Consider the following 17,036-nt stretch of genomic DNA (forward strand, 5'->3'; position numbering starts at 1 on the left):
CACACTGCTTCACCGATCGTATGTTCGGGCATTAGCGCGACGGCAGGGCGGATAGTGGCTGTGAAGATGTAAATAACCACACAACCAGCTAACCACACTGCCAGAGCGTATATTGCCCCAGTTGGGGATGCAATGCGGACGGTGTTGTGCTGGAGAAAAGGCCTCCTTCCGGTATGATGGTCGTTGCGATACTGATCCTGATCGTCGTCCCTCAGCAATGACAACTCTGCCTGTTACGATTTGTTACACTATTGCTGGTCCGGGGTTTTTGGGAAGGACGTTGACGACGGTTCGGACGATCGTTTCCATTTGCCAGCTGCTGCCATTCATTTGCCGAGTTAGGTTGTCGGTTACCGGGATGAGAATAGTATTACCGTTCGGGCGGCTTACCGAAATTGTTCTAAATTCTACATTCTACATGCGCGTGGCTACGGACAATGCGCGGGCTTCTACGGCGACATTCAAATGTCTCCTAAATCTGTTACTGTGCCCTTGGCAGCCGCACTGGCACCAACTGGTACCGCCACACGAGACATGCAAAAGATCGGGTGATCTTTCTGGATGGTCAAAAAAATCGATCGAGATGAAATCGACATAATTTTCCTCCACTGTTGGGTGTGTTTTAAGATTAAAGTCTATTTCACCATCGATTGGGAAGCTGCATGCTCTTGCATTAATTTGTTTCTTGTTTTTTTTTGGGTTTCCTTTCCCATGGTGCAATTATTCACACGGGGCTGCACATCGCAAAAGCATCGTTTGCCAGTACGTTCGATTGGAATTACCACCGAAATGCACGAGCACATGTCGGAGCGGTTAACGTACGAAAGGTCGGTCGAAAACCTGCGCTACTGACAAACAGATGCAACACACAGAACGCGATGCAGAACACCCAATCTTTCCCCACTGATGGGGCTATAAATAATCTATCCGCTTTCCTGCACGGTCGTCCACCACCTGTAAGCACGAAACCGCAGTAACTCAGTAACTGGTGCCAAATAAACGTCCCCATCACAAGCTTGTCCCCTTTTTTTGGGGGGGAAGCAGCAAAGAAACTGCTCAACATCCCCATTCTTATCCCTACGACAAAATACTGGGTTGATCATACGATCTGTCTAGAAAAAAGGGTTTTAAGGGTGACGGATTGCAAATAGATTACTAGTCAGTTGCCTTTTTTTAGTAGGAGAAACCGAGGGAAATACATTATTACTACATAATTAAAACATATGCTCCAGCTACGCTTCCTTACCGTATTTTCTTTCGGATTGTTTCTTGATCAGGTTGTGTTTTAAACGCAAAGGAAAAGATTGCTTACAAAGTAATAAAGAAATAAACGCCAATTTGTATACCGTTGAGGAGTTGTTGGTGATATTTATTCGCTTATTTACAAACATGCCAAACGCAAGTAAACGTAAGTAGCTGACGAGAAAGGTTTCGCTCATAAACAGGGATCATATTTTTGTTTTTTTTTTATTTTACTAGAATAAAAAAAAATGAACCAAAGAAATTAAAGGTGATAGAATTTATTAAGATCAAACTGCATATAAACGTTTCGCACGCTGTTTTGTATCGAAGTGTTGAACTACTGTTTTGCTCGTTGCTGCGTTGATGCTGTTTTTACTGCTGCTGTCAACTAGCCATAACTTAATAAGAATGTTCCTTTTTTTTTTTTGCTCCATCATATTACTTCGCCCTTCCTCACATTTATAACGCAAAACACACAATATATTACACCACTGTAAAATGCACACGCACATGCAGCGCAATAACGCGATGTGCGCCAATCAGCTCGCGCATCGATGATTCAGTGCGCGTATTACGTTGAAAATACATTCACACCCACCCGCTTCGGGCGCTAACCACCCACACACCCTTCGTCCCTTTTTAGGTTTTTTTGTTGTTGTTGCATTCGACTGCATGCGGTTAGGCTTCTGCTCTTCTTGCACTCCCGTACGACGAATATCGATTCTGGAATGTCGTACCAGATAGTGCATTTACAAATACCTCAAATGGAATAGCTCGATGTAAATGCACCTCTGACACGTACCCCAAAACTCAACAAGCAAGAAAGCATACCACCGGAATTCTATTGAATAGTTGCCCGAAATTTAATCCTTACATTACGTTCATCATCATCATCATCATCGTCTAAACGTCATCGTAAACATCATGGGTTTTTTTATCTAATACTTATCGTCTTCTATTGCCCAGTTTTATGTCTCATAAGTACATCCAGTGATGTCCAAGCTATTACCCGGTGTACAAATGTGTGCTTACTATCTACAATTGAGATAGACTCACACACATGCAATTCCGCAATTGCAATTCTACGAGATGCGGTGCGATGTATTGTGCAACAGAAAACTGCATTCTACGCGCATTTCTTACTCAAAAGAGAAACCCTGACGAAGGTGTTCTGTTTGTTCTTCGTAGTGTTGCGCATGGGAGTTCGCGCACATGCATTCGTTTTTGCTGTCGTAACCTCGCAAGCATCGCAAGATCTTTTGTAAAACTTAATTGCAGGAAGAGAATTGATCTGTCAAAGCAAAAGAGCTTCCAAGTTCAAGTATTGTCAGGTGAATTATACAATGCAGGTCGCTTGTTTAAACGATGAAGGTTTTGTGTCCACCAACACCAACCTGGAAGTATCGTTTTTATATGTTTACGAAGAGAACCGGCTTTGGTGTTCGTTATCGTTCAATAGAACTTCAAACCATTCGACAATGCATCTCGCAGTTGCATTTTAAGAATTTTTGTAAGTTTTTTTTCAAATCATTACTTGATTTGAGTATGGATTGCATCCTTCTACAGAGATGTCTTATTGATCTCCATTAACTTTTCTTCGCCAAATGTGTTTCATGACACAAAAACCCCTTTTGAGTGCATTTTTACGATTAAAGATACTTTAATTGGTGTGTAAAGTAACAAAAAAATAGAATTTTATCTCATTTCATCATTAAGACATTGGAATACAATCACATGTCTTCTTAACATCTTCTCTGTCTGGGTGTCTGATATCCAACTTCACCAAGGTCACCGATTTGCACAACGTCTGAATGAAACTGCATTTTAAATGCAACACACGAGCACAGTTGCGTGCTTAGTACACGACCACCACTGTGGCTCGTGACGTTTTTACGTATCTAAACATTATGATGGTAGTTTCTTCTGTGGTTTTGTTCGATAACACCATTTGAAGCTTTTTATTGAATATCGGAATAGGCTATTCTAGCAATCAAACACACTGTGTTTTTCGAACGATCTTGTACGATACCGATCATTACCGTAACATTTGTTTCCACCTTATCGAAGTACAATTATTAGGATATATTGGAGAGTGTGAGCCATCCAGGCGTACACGTCTTAGTTTTATCTCCACCTTTTCCCTATTTCTTACAAAACCGTTGCAACAATCCACCGGCGTGTATGCTCATCTGATTAGCGGTACCTTCCCTGGCCTGGTGTGTTCTAGTTGGATGAGTCCCAGTTTTTTTTCCTGCTTTGTAGAGATGAGAATAACGACTCTTTTCAGTGAGTCAACTCAGAGTGAATGAGTAGGTATAAGGAGTCAGCTCGTTTATCGACTCATTTCGGAGTCATAAAAAACCCGGTTCGGTCATTTTACTCACTCATGAGTGTAAGCATGTAGCCATGGTGAGTCGAGTTGCTAAAAGAGTAAATACGTGAGTTGAAACGAAAATGAGTTGAAACAAAAATGAGTTGAAACGAAAATGAGTTGAAACAAAAATGAGTTGAAACAAAAATGAGTTGAAACCAATCGTTTGATATACATGAGTTGAAACGGAAAACATGTGTACCATACCCAAACTAGCCAAATGAATATACTCATGAGTGAGTAGGATAATAAATATCCGAATAAGTATCCCGTTTCATGTCAATGCCGATCAGTCTAGCCCGCTTGTTCGCTTATGCACGTTTGATAGCTAGGCAGAGCGAGAAGTATATTCATTTGGCTAGTTTGGGTATTGTACACATGTATTGCGTTTCAACTCATGTGTATCAAACGTTTCGTTTCAACTCGCTTTTGTTTCAACTCATTTTTGTTTCAACTCATTTTTGTTTCAACTCATTTTCGTTTCAACTCATTTTTGTTTCAACTCATTTTCGTTTCAACTCACGTATTTACTCTTTTAGCAACTCGACTCACCACGACTACATGTTTACACTCATGAGTGAGTAAGTGAAAAAAGAGTCGCTAAAACTCATCGTGATGAGTGAACGAAACTCGTTCACTACACCGTTTCAACTCACTATCTCACTCTTACTCACTTTGCACATCTCTACTGCTTTGCACCCACCCATCGAAAGCAACATACGCCCAACGGCAGTTGGATCATAATATGATAATTATGCTTTAAAATTACGCACCAACATGCTCGCGTTCGGTGTAGAACGGTTCCCGTACCGAACGCGGACCTTCCCCAACCTGGTGAAGGTGGCTTGGTTTCGATGCTTCGGATGGATTGCGTTCAAGCGTTTTCCTTCCCTTTTCGTTGTATGAGAACCCAACCGGAAAACCAGCTGACGGACGGATCTTTGGAGCTCGGAGGTTGCGAAACCGGTACAGTTACACCACAATTATAGCTTCCGTTCTTTCTTCCCACCGAAAACCAGCCCATCATCCCGGAAGACCTGGAAATTGGGAAGAATTGAGGATGGACTAGCTTGTGAGTCACTCGTGAGCGCTTATCAGAGATGGTGGTAGCTGTGGAGTTAAACACCATCCAACATGGTCAAAATCAAACTTTATTAACTTTTGGGTCAATTTCTCACACCGTCTGTAGCGTTTTCTAGCAAACGGTATCCCACGACATTGGAGCAACGCCTTCATCGAACGTACGAGTTCCCGATTGCGTTCCCTGTACATTCGGAATCTGATGAATTCGTTTGAAATCCAAAAAACAACGGATTGCGCTTCCTATATACGTACGGAATGCCTCGCTACAGCTGTGTGCGTCAGTGTAGTGGCATTGTTTCACCTACATTTTACAGTCCCGCACCGGTAACACCAGACCTCGATCGGTTGTACTGTACGGTAACGGTAGTTCCGTTCTTCACGTTCCGCAGATCTCCATACAACTTCTATCACCCTGTTCGTTCGTATATGTCACACATGTTCGAGGTTGATTAGAATGGCGGCAAGTGCCCGTCCCATGTGCATCGCCATCGTACACAATTTGAGGCCCGTTACCATCGCCACGCGTTCGAACTCCATTGTTTTCCTGCTTGGGTACAGATAATGGGTCGTCTCACTGCGCGATAACGGCGGCGTGACACACTAGCTGCCCGACACAGGTCCATTATTTAATATATACCCGCGATAACCTCACACTGTTCCAGTCACAGTGGCCGGCATGCAACAAGTCTATCCTCAACATTCTCCCAAAAAAAACGGCATCATCCAGCTCAATCCAGATTGGAGGTCCGGTTTCGTTTTGTGTTCGTGCCTTGTTCCAACCATTCGTAGGAAATATTGGAGAATAGCCTACAGTTGGACTGTATACTATGTACAGCAAAGTTGATCAGTTGTGTCTTATCTTATCATACCACGTAACGGCTCAGTTTGCACCTCTTTACCGTAGGGGGTGCCGCGTTTATCTGTTGCATGGTACCTGGCTCATGGTTACATTCTTGCAAATTCCCCTCGCAGGACCGTCTTCGTAAAAAAAGTTTCGATGAGGCGTCACGATAAAATCTAGGTGACGACCTTTGAAATTCGTACACCCAGCCGTTGTGCGATAAGACCGGTCATTGTCGGGTGCTGTAAACTCGATAAGACAACCGATTTCAAGCATGATTAGCCATTTTTTTGTTGGGAAATGGCGTCCTTATTTTCTTCACCGTCTGACGTCTTTGAAGAAGCCAAAACTATGAGTCAAATGAGTTGCAAACTGTGGTCACATTACGCGATGTGAGACACTTGGCACTGTTGGGTTTGTTCTCATTTTAATGCTGCTTTGCCAGACAAGCATCTGTGGCATGTGTGCCAATGGGCGAGGACACATTTAAACTAAGCTTTATATAACGAACGAACAAAAGGATTTGATTGCCAGCGGTGGCGTTTGGGGGGGATGTAAAATCTTGGGCTTCTGCAAACACTTTTAACATTTGCCAATAACACTTGAAGGATATGTGATGACGAAGGAATTCACTCGAAGATATACATACAAATGCATACACGTGCGCCAAAAAGGTCATGATGCGTCATTGAGCAACAAAAAAAAAGGACAAATGGACGTCCGCTGGGCAGCGAACACATTAAACGGTGGGACGTTTGCCAAAGCACAAAACCGACAAAAGTGGATCGCAGACTTTTGTCTGTCCCGTCCTTATTCTTGGATTTAAACTCTTGTACAGCTAATTCTGCGCCCGGAAACATTGAACAAGGCGATGAGATGCTTGTTCAATAAGAATAATCATTTCTCGAATTTCTTATGATGTCCGGATTTTTTGGGTTTTAAATGAAGGGGAAAAAACGAATACCATGTCACCATGGTCAGTGCAATAAAATTCTTGCACCTTGCATAATGCACAATGCATTTTACGGCACGCAGCAACAAAAAAAAACAATACAACATAGCGTACGAGAAGTGTGTTCTAGAGCTGTCCCGGTTTTGCATGGCCGTCGGCTTATTTTGGCACACAAGCACTAAAGCACCGTTCGGTTGTCATCGTACCGTTCTCAACCTGATGTTGTAGGTGTTCCCTTCCCGCCCCACACAACCGGTACCTTTCGCCCACCGTTTCTTCCGACCACTCTTCGGTGGTGCATTCAAACATTTAGGACGACTTTGTGCAAGGTTGTGTCTTCCCACTCCATATGACCTCCCCACACACACGTACACACTGTGTGACTTCCCACTTTCCCGAATGGTTCGTGATGACAGGCTTCCGACATTGGTTCGACGTCGGTCGTCGATCACTGTTACCGTCCTAATGCGAGGGTTGTGCCCGGGGATTGAAGCCGTTCCATTCCTAACCTATATGCAGATCGATCGTACAGTGAGGTGGCAGGCATACATGAACCCACCCACTCCCCATTCCCGTACAGTATGGCACATTTTTCGTGCACTGCTTCAATTTGGGGAGTTGGTCTAAACGCTGCAGCTAAAATGTGGAAGGTCTTTTGCATACATTTCCGAACAGAGGCTAGAGTGATGAGTAGCAACAACAAAAAAAACCACATCAGGAAAAAACCTCTCTGCTTGTTACAATATATTCTACTAGTTTCTCGTCCAACTCAGACACCGTTTGTATTGCAATAAAAATGGCCACCAGGCTATCAGAACGCTGTTCTACAACACGTTCTACCTCCCCAACTGCAACAACTGCCCACCTAACCCTTATATTCCTGGGCCGGATGTTAGGTGGATCTGGGGGTCTTTCTGTCCATTTTTTTTGTGTTTGTGTGTGCTGTTCAAATGTGATTTTGTTTTTTTTTGTTGTTGTACCACCAACTATTTGCCAGCTACTCAGCTACACCAACGCGACTGGTTGGCATATCGCTGACAGACACACACTCGCAGCAGCGCAAGTGGCAGCCGACGTCTGCCGACTGCAACTGCAACATACTGACCTTCATTTGCTATTGCACAATTTTTGCACCGGCGTGTACACGGCCCGTTGCATTGCCTGCCCGTTTGTGAAGGCTGCGTTGTTCTTTTGCGCATACCTATTTCCTGACTGCTCCCCAAACCTGAGCACACGTACGTTGATATAACCTTATCCGCGTGGTGGTGCTGTAGGGTTTTTATTTAGACAAAAGCCCTTGCATACACTCGCACACACACAGAGTCAAAGTTGATGGGACCTTGAACGGTTCTGATGTAATAAGATCCATTGCGTTTGCTTTTCCTGAGCGCTTCTCACCCGGCCTAGTTGGAAGAATATTGAGGAGAAATGGTGTAATTATTTGATTAGCCTTAGTTTTGCACCAGTTTCATGAATGATTTCAAAATGTTGTTTGCATTCAGTTTGGCATTCAGATATTCAACTACAACATGTACAACAGCTTAGAGATCTGGTGTGTGTGTTCTTCAAAACGTTTACTTCTGTAACCTTTCCCTTGCGCGGATATTGGTTTGCGAGCTCAATTAGAGCTACTGCGCTAACTATCGTGCTAGCTGATCCGGCAGAGCTGATTCTGGGTTAAGTGGTTCTAGAAGCTGAACCTTTACACCGTAGCAAACTCTTAGGAAAAAAAAACTATCTCAACAAGCTATCTGTGCGTTTCGAACTGTGTGTTTGTGGTGACGAGTTATAGCCCCACAACTATAACTTCAAACTGTGAAGTAGTGCTTTGTGAGGCCACTCTTACGGAAATGACACGTTTAAGGAGAAAATAAACAGCACACACACGCACACATGCCGGGACGTGATCCGAGAAGTTGTAACGCTGCTTGCCGTTTTTGCCAGCTAACGTTCGTCATATCTCACGTGTCCCCGTGCGTGGAAGAGCAGTGAGGAGGAGATGAGGAGGCAAGGGGAGTGTATATTGTTCCACGCGAACGGTACCCGCTGATGAAACGGTTGGTCAAACATGGACGACGATCAACCGTCATCTGGCGACGATGACACGCACCTCTCCAAACGTGGCCTCCTCCTGACCATACGGCGCAACCATTCTCCGGCAAGTCGGCCTTGTTGCGACGAATCCCTTGCGTTCCCACGTACCGCTCATTTGCTGTAACGCGTTTTCTTACTAGCAACCAGCAGTAGCAGCGGTTTACCCGAAAGATCCAAAAACAAAACCACCGTACGATCGTTTTTTTTTTTCATACAAAAATGCACACACAGCCGCACACGCACATGGGTACAATTTTCACCGACCTAATTTTCCCCTTGCTTCGTTGAGTTCTTCCCCGTTGCTACTGCTGCACAGTGAAGCAGTGAAAATGAGCATCAACTGTCCAAAACGGTGAGTCGCTCCCTCTCTCTTCCTTCCTTACGGTAGTTTTTCTACTACTTGAGGGAATTTTTCCTTCCAACAATTAAGCTTTATAATACTTTCCAATGTCTGTAGTAAATGGGTGATAAGTGTCAACTACGCCTTGACGTCCACCGAAATTCAAAAGTTTTTTTTCCATTCCTCTTACAATGAGGTGTTATCACTCTTTGTATGTGTGTATGTGCACACAGTTGCATCGTCCAACAAGATGCAACGAGCGCGCATATAAATGCACCACCGCACCGACAAGTTGACACGTCGGAATAAGGCAAATGCCGCGTATCGGATGTTGTGGTAGTCGGAACGCGAGACAAATCCGAATCCCCGAGTGTGTGGTGCGACACTGTGTGGTGGAGAAAGCGATAAGAAATACACACAAACACACAAACACACAAGAGTAAACTTGTTGTGACGATTGTGTAAAATTGTTGAATCGACAGAAAAGAGCTCCAAGTAGTTTGTTTTTTTGTTTTCTCGCTTGTAGTCCACGTTGCCACGAGTGGACAGTAAGACGATGTTATATCATCAACTGTGAGAAGGCCTGCCGGATGGGACACGTTTCTATCTTCCCTAGCTTTAGTACGCATGATCGCGAAGATCAAGATCAGGGGACATTCACAACATCATGTTGTTGGGTTTCTGTGTCCCTGTCTCTGTGTGTTTGTGTGTTCTACTCTTAGTGGATAATGTCCAGATGCACGATTTCACACCCCACCGGCATTATTGGGAAACGATGGTCTAACTGACTACGCTGACTACTACTACTACCAATAGCAAACGAACTCTGCTGATGCTGACGATGACGTTTGACGACGACTTTCGATGTGAACGCGTTTGTCCATATTAGTGTCACAGAACATATCTTTCGCACGTCTTTCTAGTGTGCATAATGGTTTCATCTTCTTCGGGAGCACCACAACAACAAAGCGGCAGAGGACGAAAGCATCCAACACGTCAGCGCTTAAAAAGAGGAAACAAAACAGAAAAAAACGCTTCAACAGTGGCCGCTTCCGTTCCCGATTGTCCGCGTGTTGTCCTTGTTGTGTGTGTGCCCCCCAAAAACGCTCGCAATTCCGATTGTTTCAAACCAGGTTTTTGGGTACTTTCCAGTCCAAGATCACAACGGCACACGCAATCAAAAATCCTCAAATTCCGAAATGTTCACACCCTGCACACTAGCCCGCACACAAACTGCACCGATGTACTAACAGTGCGTCGTAATGGTACTAAGGAAATGAAGATTTCCACATCCCACAGCGAAACTGTCCCGAATTCGGTGCCGTTTTTTGTGAACAGTTTCTAGCGTGACACTCGTCTGCCACAATCGAACAGAGTCACAATAAAACACTCTCACATACACGCGCACAAACACACTCATGCACAGAATAGTCGCAAAGTTGGGGGGTGTGGTGTTCGGGGTTGCGGATCTTCGCAATTGCACTCTTTAGCACCAGAGGGCACGTCGATCATGCATTGTGCTGCACGTAATTGATGTTCCTCTCCGTTGGGGCGGGTTGGAAACGGCGAAACGAAAATCAAACTGCTTCCTGGTACGGTAGAGAAGACTGATGCTGCCCCGGACACCATGCCGTGCTGTCGTTACATCCATCCCGCAATCCAGCTCGTAGTCCGTAGGGGTTGTTAGGGTGTTTTACGTATCCCAAGTCCAAGCCGCCAATTTATCACCCCGTTTTCCCCCGGGGAGGGGGAGGAGAGGGGGCGGTAATGGGGAACAATCCGGCTAGACTAGACCGGGTACACGTTGCAGCCAACGATAGCGACGAGCGCATCCCAGCAGAGATCGCGACCAACTGACGGATGGGAACGCGCGCACACAACAGCTGAGCCATCGCCAAACCGCTTTCAGTTTTGGGGTGGGTGTGTGCGCAACCCTCTACAGGTGCCCCATGCCTTTGCAGTGTGTTTGTGTGTATGTGTGTGTTGCGGGACAGCGATTAAGGGTGGGAAGGGTGGGGTTGGGGATAGTGGGATCGGATTGGTGTTTAATGTGGGAGCGTGTACGGGCACACACCTTGCCGGGGTGCCAAGTGGAAAAGCACTGAAATGGCCTGGCCGCGCACTAACGGGTAAATAGCTTTCAAGTGCGCGCATACATGCGTACTAAATAGCCAACTCCTAGCTCCCTCTCTATTTTGTTGCATACAATCTCTCTCGCTTTTTCGCTCTCTCTCACACGCTCTCTCTCTCACCCTTCATCTTTTCGTGGAACAACGGATTTATCTCCATCTATCGATACGTTTGGTACGGCGAACAAGTGAGAAACAGGGCTACAGGGTAAAGATTCCGTGTCTGTGTGTGCGGACCGCGCGAATGAGATGCCATTGTCGTCCCTTTGCCTCCCGCATCCAACAGCAGCAAAAGGGCCCGAATGGGTGCGGCGGGACGCACGATCAGCGCGAGCGGCCAAATTCGAATTCGTGAAAGAATCTGCTCTCGTCTGTCCTTTTTGTGGTGCACGCTGTATCCACAATCCACTCTCGCGGACCTCATGGTTTCGGTGGTCACTCAAACGCGTTTGGTCCGGTGGTCAGAATTTTTGGACCCATCGCGAACATCGAACTAGATGCGCCGAACTGTCTGTGATCCACGTGATCGACGGTGCTTCGAGTGGTCGTTACACGACGCCCTAGCTTGCGAGTGTGAGTGTAAAAGACACGAACTTTTCTTCGAAATTATTATGTCTGTTTAATTATTTGAACAATATCACATCATTTCGTGTTTTGAATTTAAAGAAAAAAAACATACCCTCTCTTCTCCGCCTGACAACGATGAAGACACACGAAGCTCGTACTCGGACAAAATAGAAGCACACCCAGCACACAGCGAAACATTCCGTGTGAAGGATAAACGCGACTAAAAATAATACAAAAACGGCGCAACGCGCACTTACGGTGGGGTCGGAAAATTCTTACCCTCCCACACCCTGTTCCGTCGTCCGTTTTTCCACCCTCGGCCATTTTAAGAGTGTCTTCTCTCGTGCCGTTGGTGGAACTCATTCATTCCCTCTTCCCACGTTTACCCCCCTTCCCCGGTCGTAATTGGTTCGACACTCACCCACCGTGAAACAGCGATGGTGCGGTGTCACCCTTGCCGGAAGGCGTGAGGGCAGACGAACGAGGCGTGGAAAATACCACCCGAGTGAAAGTTTCCGATGGCGGGAAAAGGCAAACGAGTGTGATTTGCTTTTCATTTGCGTGTCGTCGTTGTACATGTTTTTTGTTGTTGGTTTTTTTGCTGTTGCTCATGCATTTCCCAAAGACTTTTCTCCTTTAATTCGGGGAAAACCATTCCGCTGCGTTGTGTTACAGGTTGGATGGAAAATGCTTATGCGATCATTCGCTCACTCGTCCATAAGGGTGGAAAATGTGGTGCACATACATAAAGCTCTGTTTTGCTTATTCCGAGTATCGCGTTACGCTTCTTTGCGGACTATTTTGTCTGCGAGATAAAAACGCGATCCGTTTTGCAGTGGAAATGTACTTACACACCGTGTGGTACAATCGATTGTACTGGTGAGATGAAGTAAATCGAACAAATAATCTTAATGAGTGTTGATAAGATTGTGTGTTTTTTTTTGTTGCTCTTTTGTGCCGTAGCGTAATTGTTATTCGTTCTCGGTGTGTTCATTAAAATGCATCATGCAAAATCAAAACACACCCTAGCTTTGACATTCCGCAGACGCAACACTAAATGAAGCTTTAGCGGCAAACTGTTGGATACAGGGTTTTCAAGCGCTATTTGCACGTTTCAGTATGATTATTTGTAATCAAAATGGGTTTTTTTTTTGCAAATTTAAGTCTTGTTCAATTTCTTCCTATTGCTCAAGATGAATTCTTGGTTATTGAGTTGATTCTGTAGGAAGCTTTCTCAACTGACACATCCGCCATATTGGAAAGCTTTTAAAAAGGGGTTGAAAAAGCTTTCGACATAACCAATTTCCTCTTGGAAAGGTTCTGAAGAAAGTTGAAAAGATTCCACATCTATTGCTACACATTCTACTTCAACTTGAAAAGAGTCTAGAAATGGTAAAAATTTCCTCTCCATTGCTCTGTACTGATTTTCGTAATGAGAGGTGCAAATTTAGACGCAAATGGAAACAGATCGATCTGTATTAAAAATCGAACCAGCAGACAAAGTTAATGATAACAAAACCGATCTATCCTCCCATGGCGATGAATTGCAGACGCAGATAGCGTTGAGAGCGTTGGTAATAATCATAATTGTATGCGAAAAAAAAATCATGTGGAGAAATCCAGTAGCAACGGTTCATTAGACTAGCTGATATCCCGCCACATCTGGACATGGTGTTGCTGCCTGCTTTCCTTCATTTCACCACCAACTTCCCCTTCATCCCTCTCGCAAACATTCCCGTGTAACTGGAACATTAATTTCGATAGAATACCTTCAATTCCCTCGACAGGAAAAAAAGGGGTTTGGGGGCTGTAGGTGTGCTGCGGATAGGCGGAGACCCATAGCAGAGAGTTGTTTAAATGCAATTATTAACATATTTTACCCAATTCCGCTCATTTGCACCTTTCGACTGCCTATAACAACGCCGATTGCGCGCTGTGTTACCATTTTCTTTTGTTTTGCCTCCAAGCGCAGTTAGAAACTTAACAGTACACGCGTGGCTTTTCTCTCTCTATCTCTCTCTCTTTGTTGCTCTTGCTTGTCTATTTCTATCGCTTTCCCGTTTCGATCCGTGCATTTTCATTTGCACTGCCCTTCTTCCTTCGCTTTGCGGTGGTTTTGTTCCGTTGCGTTCGATCCGTGCTTAGCGGCAAATCTATGCTCACCACGCCAACGGTGTGGCATGCTATGCGTAACGCGGCTATTGCACTTCGCGAGGGTGGAAGGGGGGGGAAGGGCATCAGACAATGCATTCCCAAAACTGTCCCCCAGTTTCGATCTTGTCGTTCCTATTTCTATACCATCCCCGTGTTCTGTTGCGTTCAGGGAAAATCCGTCCAAGTGTGTGTTCTGTTTCGGTGCGGTAGTGCAAATGTTGCAACATGAAGAGAGTGAAGCAAAGAGAGGTGGGAGTTGCGAGGTGGTAACAGTTTGTGTTTGAGGTTTTTAGAGCGCTTGCATTCCCACGTCCCGTCACCCGAACGGACAACCGCGCGGGACGTTGTCTCGCGGTGTAGATCGAGCGTAGAACGATCGCGAGCAATAGCGATGATCTAATGTGCAATCGGGAGTTGCACACGGTATGAGATGCACTCGAAGGAAAGGAAAAAAATGGAATAGTGGAAACTCAACCAACACCCCAAAAACAAATGGGCAATACCACACACACACAAACACACAAATACTTGCAGATAGTCGGTGTAGATGTTGTGCACTTTTACGCAACTGGCCATGTGTGTCAGCCAAATGACCGAATGATGGTGTGTTGTTTTGGTCCACCCAAAATTATGGAAACTTTGACCGAGGATTTTGAATTTCCCAACTGCAATAGGGACTGATTTTTAGGTAATTAACGGGAAGATATACAATCTGCAAAATCTACGATCAAAAGGCCTTAAGAATATTGAACTGAATCTGATAAACAAACTGTTCAAGAATGGGAATGAGATTTTAAGTTGAAGTAACACATCTCAGCTACTAACAGTTGTTAGTAACTTCTAGCAATTATTTACCTCAAATGCTAAATTAAACCTTCCAAATACCTAGAAAGTTATCTCATTATAGTTATTATATAGAAGAAGGGATGTTTTTTTGTTCGTGTTGAATAATACATAAGAAAAGTTTAACCTTACTTACAACCCAACAAATGATTGATAGAGAACATGTAACACAATTTGCTGCCATACTTTCACAATTACTATTTTTGCACCGCAACCTTCCCCCAGACGGACTTTTTTTTTTGTTGCTTCCCGCATGTAACAAACGCTTGTGTTGCACCGATAATGCAATGCACCGTAGTAACACGATCATCGGCTTTAGTGAATGCGTTCGCGAGCCTGCCAAATGGTGGAAGCAGAGAAAAAAACATGTAATGTGCTCACTCTAGTTTCCAATGGGCGATGGAGTGAATCAAACGGAACACGGTACTCTGTACGTTAGCTTTTCGCACCCTTTAATGAATAGGGGGATGAAGAAGGGCCCCAAAACAGGGATGATGTTGCAGGGAGAAGGGAAAATTCCCGCTAGTATGCTAGACAGCATAAACTGTGCTGACGCCCCCGAGCGGACCAAATCCATCCGCAACAAGTGCAGTAAAATGGTTAACTTAGATCAAGGACTGTTCATGTACGATTGTGAAGGAGAGGGAGCCCCTTCTTCTTGTTCACCTTCCCAAGGGCAGTTCAATGCCATCAGATGCACAACAATCAAATATGTTCTGGTGGCATTTTCTTTGTAGCAATCATAAGTGAAAATCCGTAAAGTAAGGGAATAGTTGCACGCCCTTTATTGTCTAAAGCACCTGCAAAAGGTGTTGGATTAGAAACACTTTCCCTCTGCGTGATTGTGGTTAGCTTAATACGTGCGACGTTTAATAGATTTGTCGCAAAACAAAATGCTGTCAGTTTGCTATAAAACGTATCCGAAAACTAATTGCTACTAAAACCATAATTTTCTTAGTGCTGATACCATAAAATGGTTTATTTTTCTTCATTTTATTATGGTATTTGTTTTAAACAAAACTATTATTACAGTCTAGTACAGCAACAGTAGCAGCAGGATTTGAGCAATTAAATAATCAGTAATATAAACTTTGAATATGTTAAACGGAAGATTTCAATATACAAAATTATTTTTAAAAAATAATAAAAATCAACACAATCTGATCAAGAAACGTACCGAGGTTGCCACAGTATTTAAAAGGCAAATTCAAATGTTAATTAATTAAATAATAAATACTTACCAGAAATGGTGTTTGATTAACTGGTTCCATCGTCAACTGGCTGCTTCTGCGTATCTTCCAAATTAGTTTTCCTTTTGTCATTTTTCACTGTTGGAAATAAAAAGGCATTTTTTTAATTTCTAATGTTAAAACATCAAACAACTTAAGGTGATAGATACTATTCCAGGCATCCATTGATAATTAACTTAAGTATTCGATCTCGTATTTTCTAGGCATTTGTTTAGTTTACATCCATGTGTGTGTCCTTTGCCGTGCTGCTGGCATTGAGCCGGTACAAACGCTCCATATGACTGTGACCGTGAAACAATACGCATTTTTACCTTCACCAAGGGGCAGGAATTCAACTGCTTCAACCGATGGAAACAAATCATCTATCGGAATGCAGGTAGGCAGGGTGGCAGCGTACACATCCCTTGCATATCATCTTTTGTAAGAAGTAGGAGTAGAAAAAAACAGAAATAACGCAAACTAAAAGTATGTTGTTGCATGTAACAAAAAAAAAGAAACACTTCTCCAGGGCTACTAACCCTTTCGATCGTGCATAAATCATTTGCGGCACACAGAGCAAACAAAAACGCCCCCTCCGCTCCAGTGTTGGCGAACCTTCAATGCATACGGTCCCGCCGTTCGATGCACTTTATCTGGTGCATAGAGAAAATCACTCAGCAGTATCAAAGCGTGCACTAATGTGCATCGAGTGAAGCGAGTGACGTACCGTTTGCTTAGTAACTGCAAGCGCCACGGTCCATAAACCGTGCTTGTGCAAAACCACTGGAGAAAGCGATCGCGAATTGTCGATCGTATCGGGAACGGTTATTTTGTGGCTTCAAAACCGAAAATGAACATTCTTGGCTAAGTGCCAAGATAAAGAAGCTTTAAAATTTCCACATCGAAACCTTTTTCATTTGTATCATAATTATGTTTTTAAAAAATAATTTTTATCAATAATTTCCTTTTCTAGATTTTACATCAGCTTATAATTTGCTACTGCTAGGTAATTGTTTAGTTCGTTTTTTTGCAAACAAATAAAAGTTTTGTGTAATACTTGGCAAGTGTTTATGAACAACACCGAACATCGGCATAAGTACCTGCCAAAAAGGATAAAGGAAGAACAGGCAGTTTATTTGTTTTGTGAAGGAAGAAAAAATGTTACATCTGACCGTTACTAATTTTAGTAAG

The 17,036-nt window shown here is 43.9% G+C and overlaps 2 long non-coding RNA genes across 2 annotated transcripts in view; one reads left to right on the plus strand and one right to left on the minus strand.

Moving 5' to 3' along the window:
• LOC125761468 (uncharacterized) overlaps nt 1–17,036 on the plus strand; it is a 34,357-nt gene that overhangs the window by 10,285 nt on the left and 7,036 nt on the right. The window lies entirely within an intron of this gene.
• On the minus strand, nt 1,441–15,183 carry LOC125761467 (uncharacterized). Its single transcript, XR_007418111.1, has 2 exons — nt 4,303–15,183; nt 1,441–3,493 (listed from the first exon to the last, which is right to left on the minus strand). It is a non-coding gene; the product is annotated as an uncharacterized LOC125761467 (long non-coding RNA).

The sequence above is a fragment of the Anopheles funestus genome, chromosome 2RL (genome assembly GCF_943734845.2).
Source record: "Anopheles funestus chromosome 2RL, idAnoFuneDA-416_04, whole genome shotgun sequence".
Classification (NCBI taxonomy): Eukaryota; Metazoa; Arthropoda; class Insecta; order Diptera; family Culicidae; genus Anopheles; species Anopheles funestus.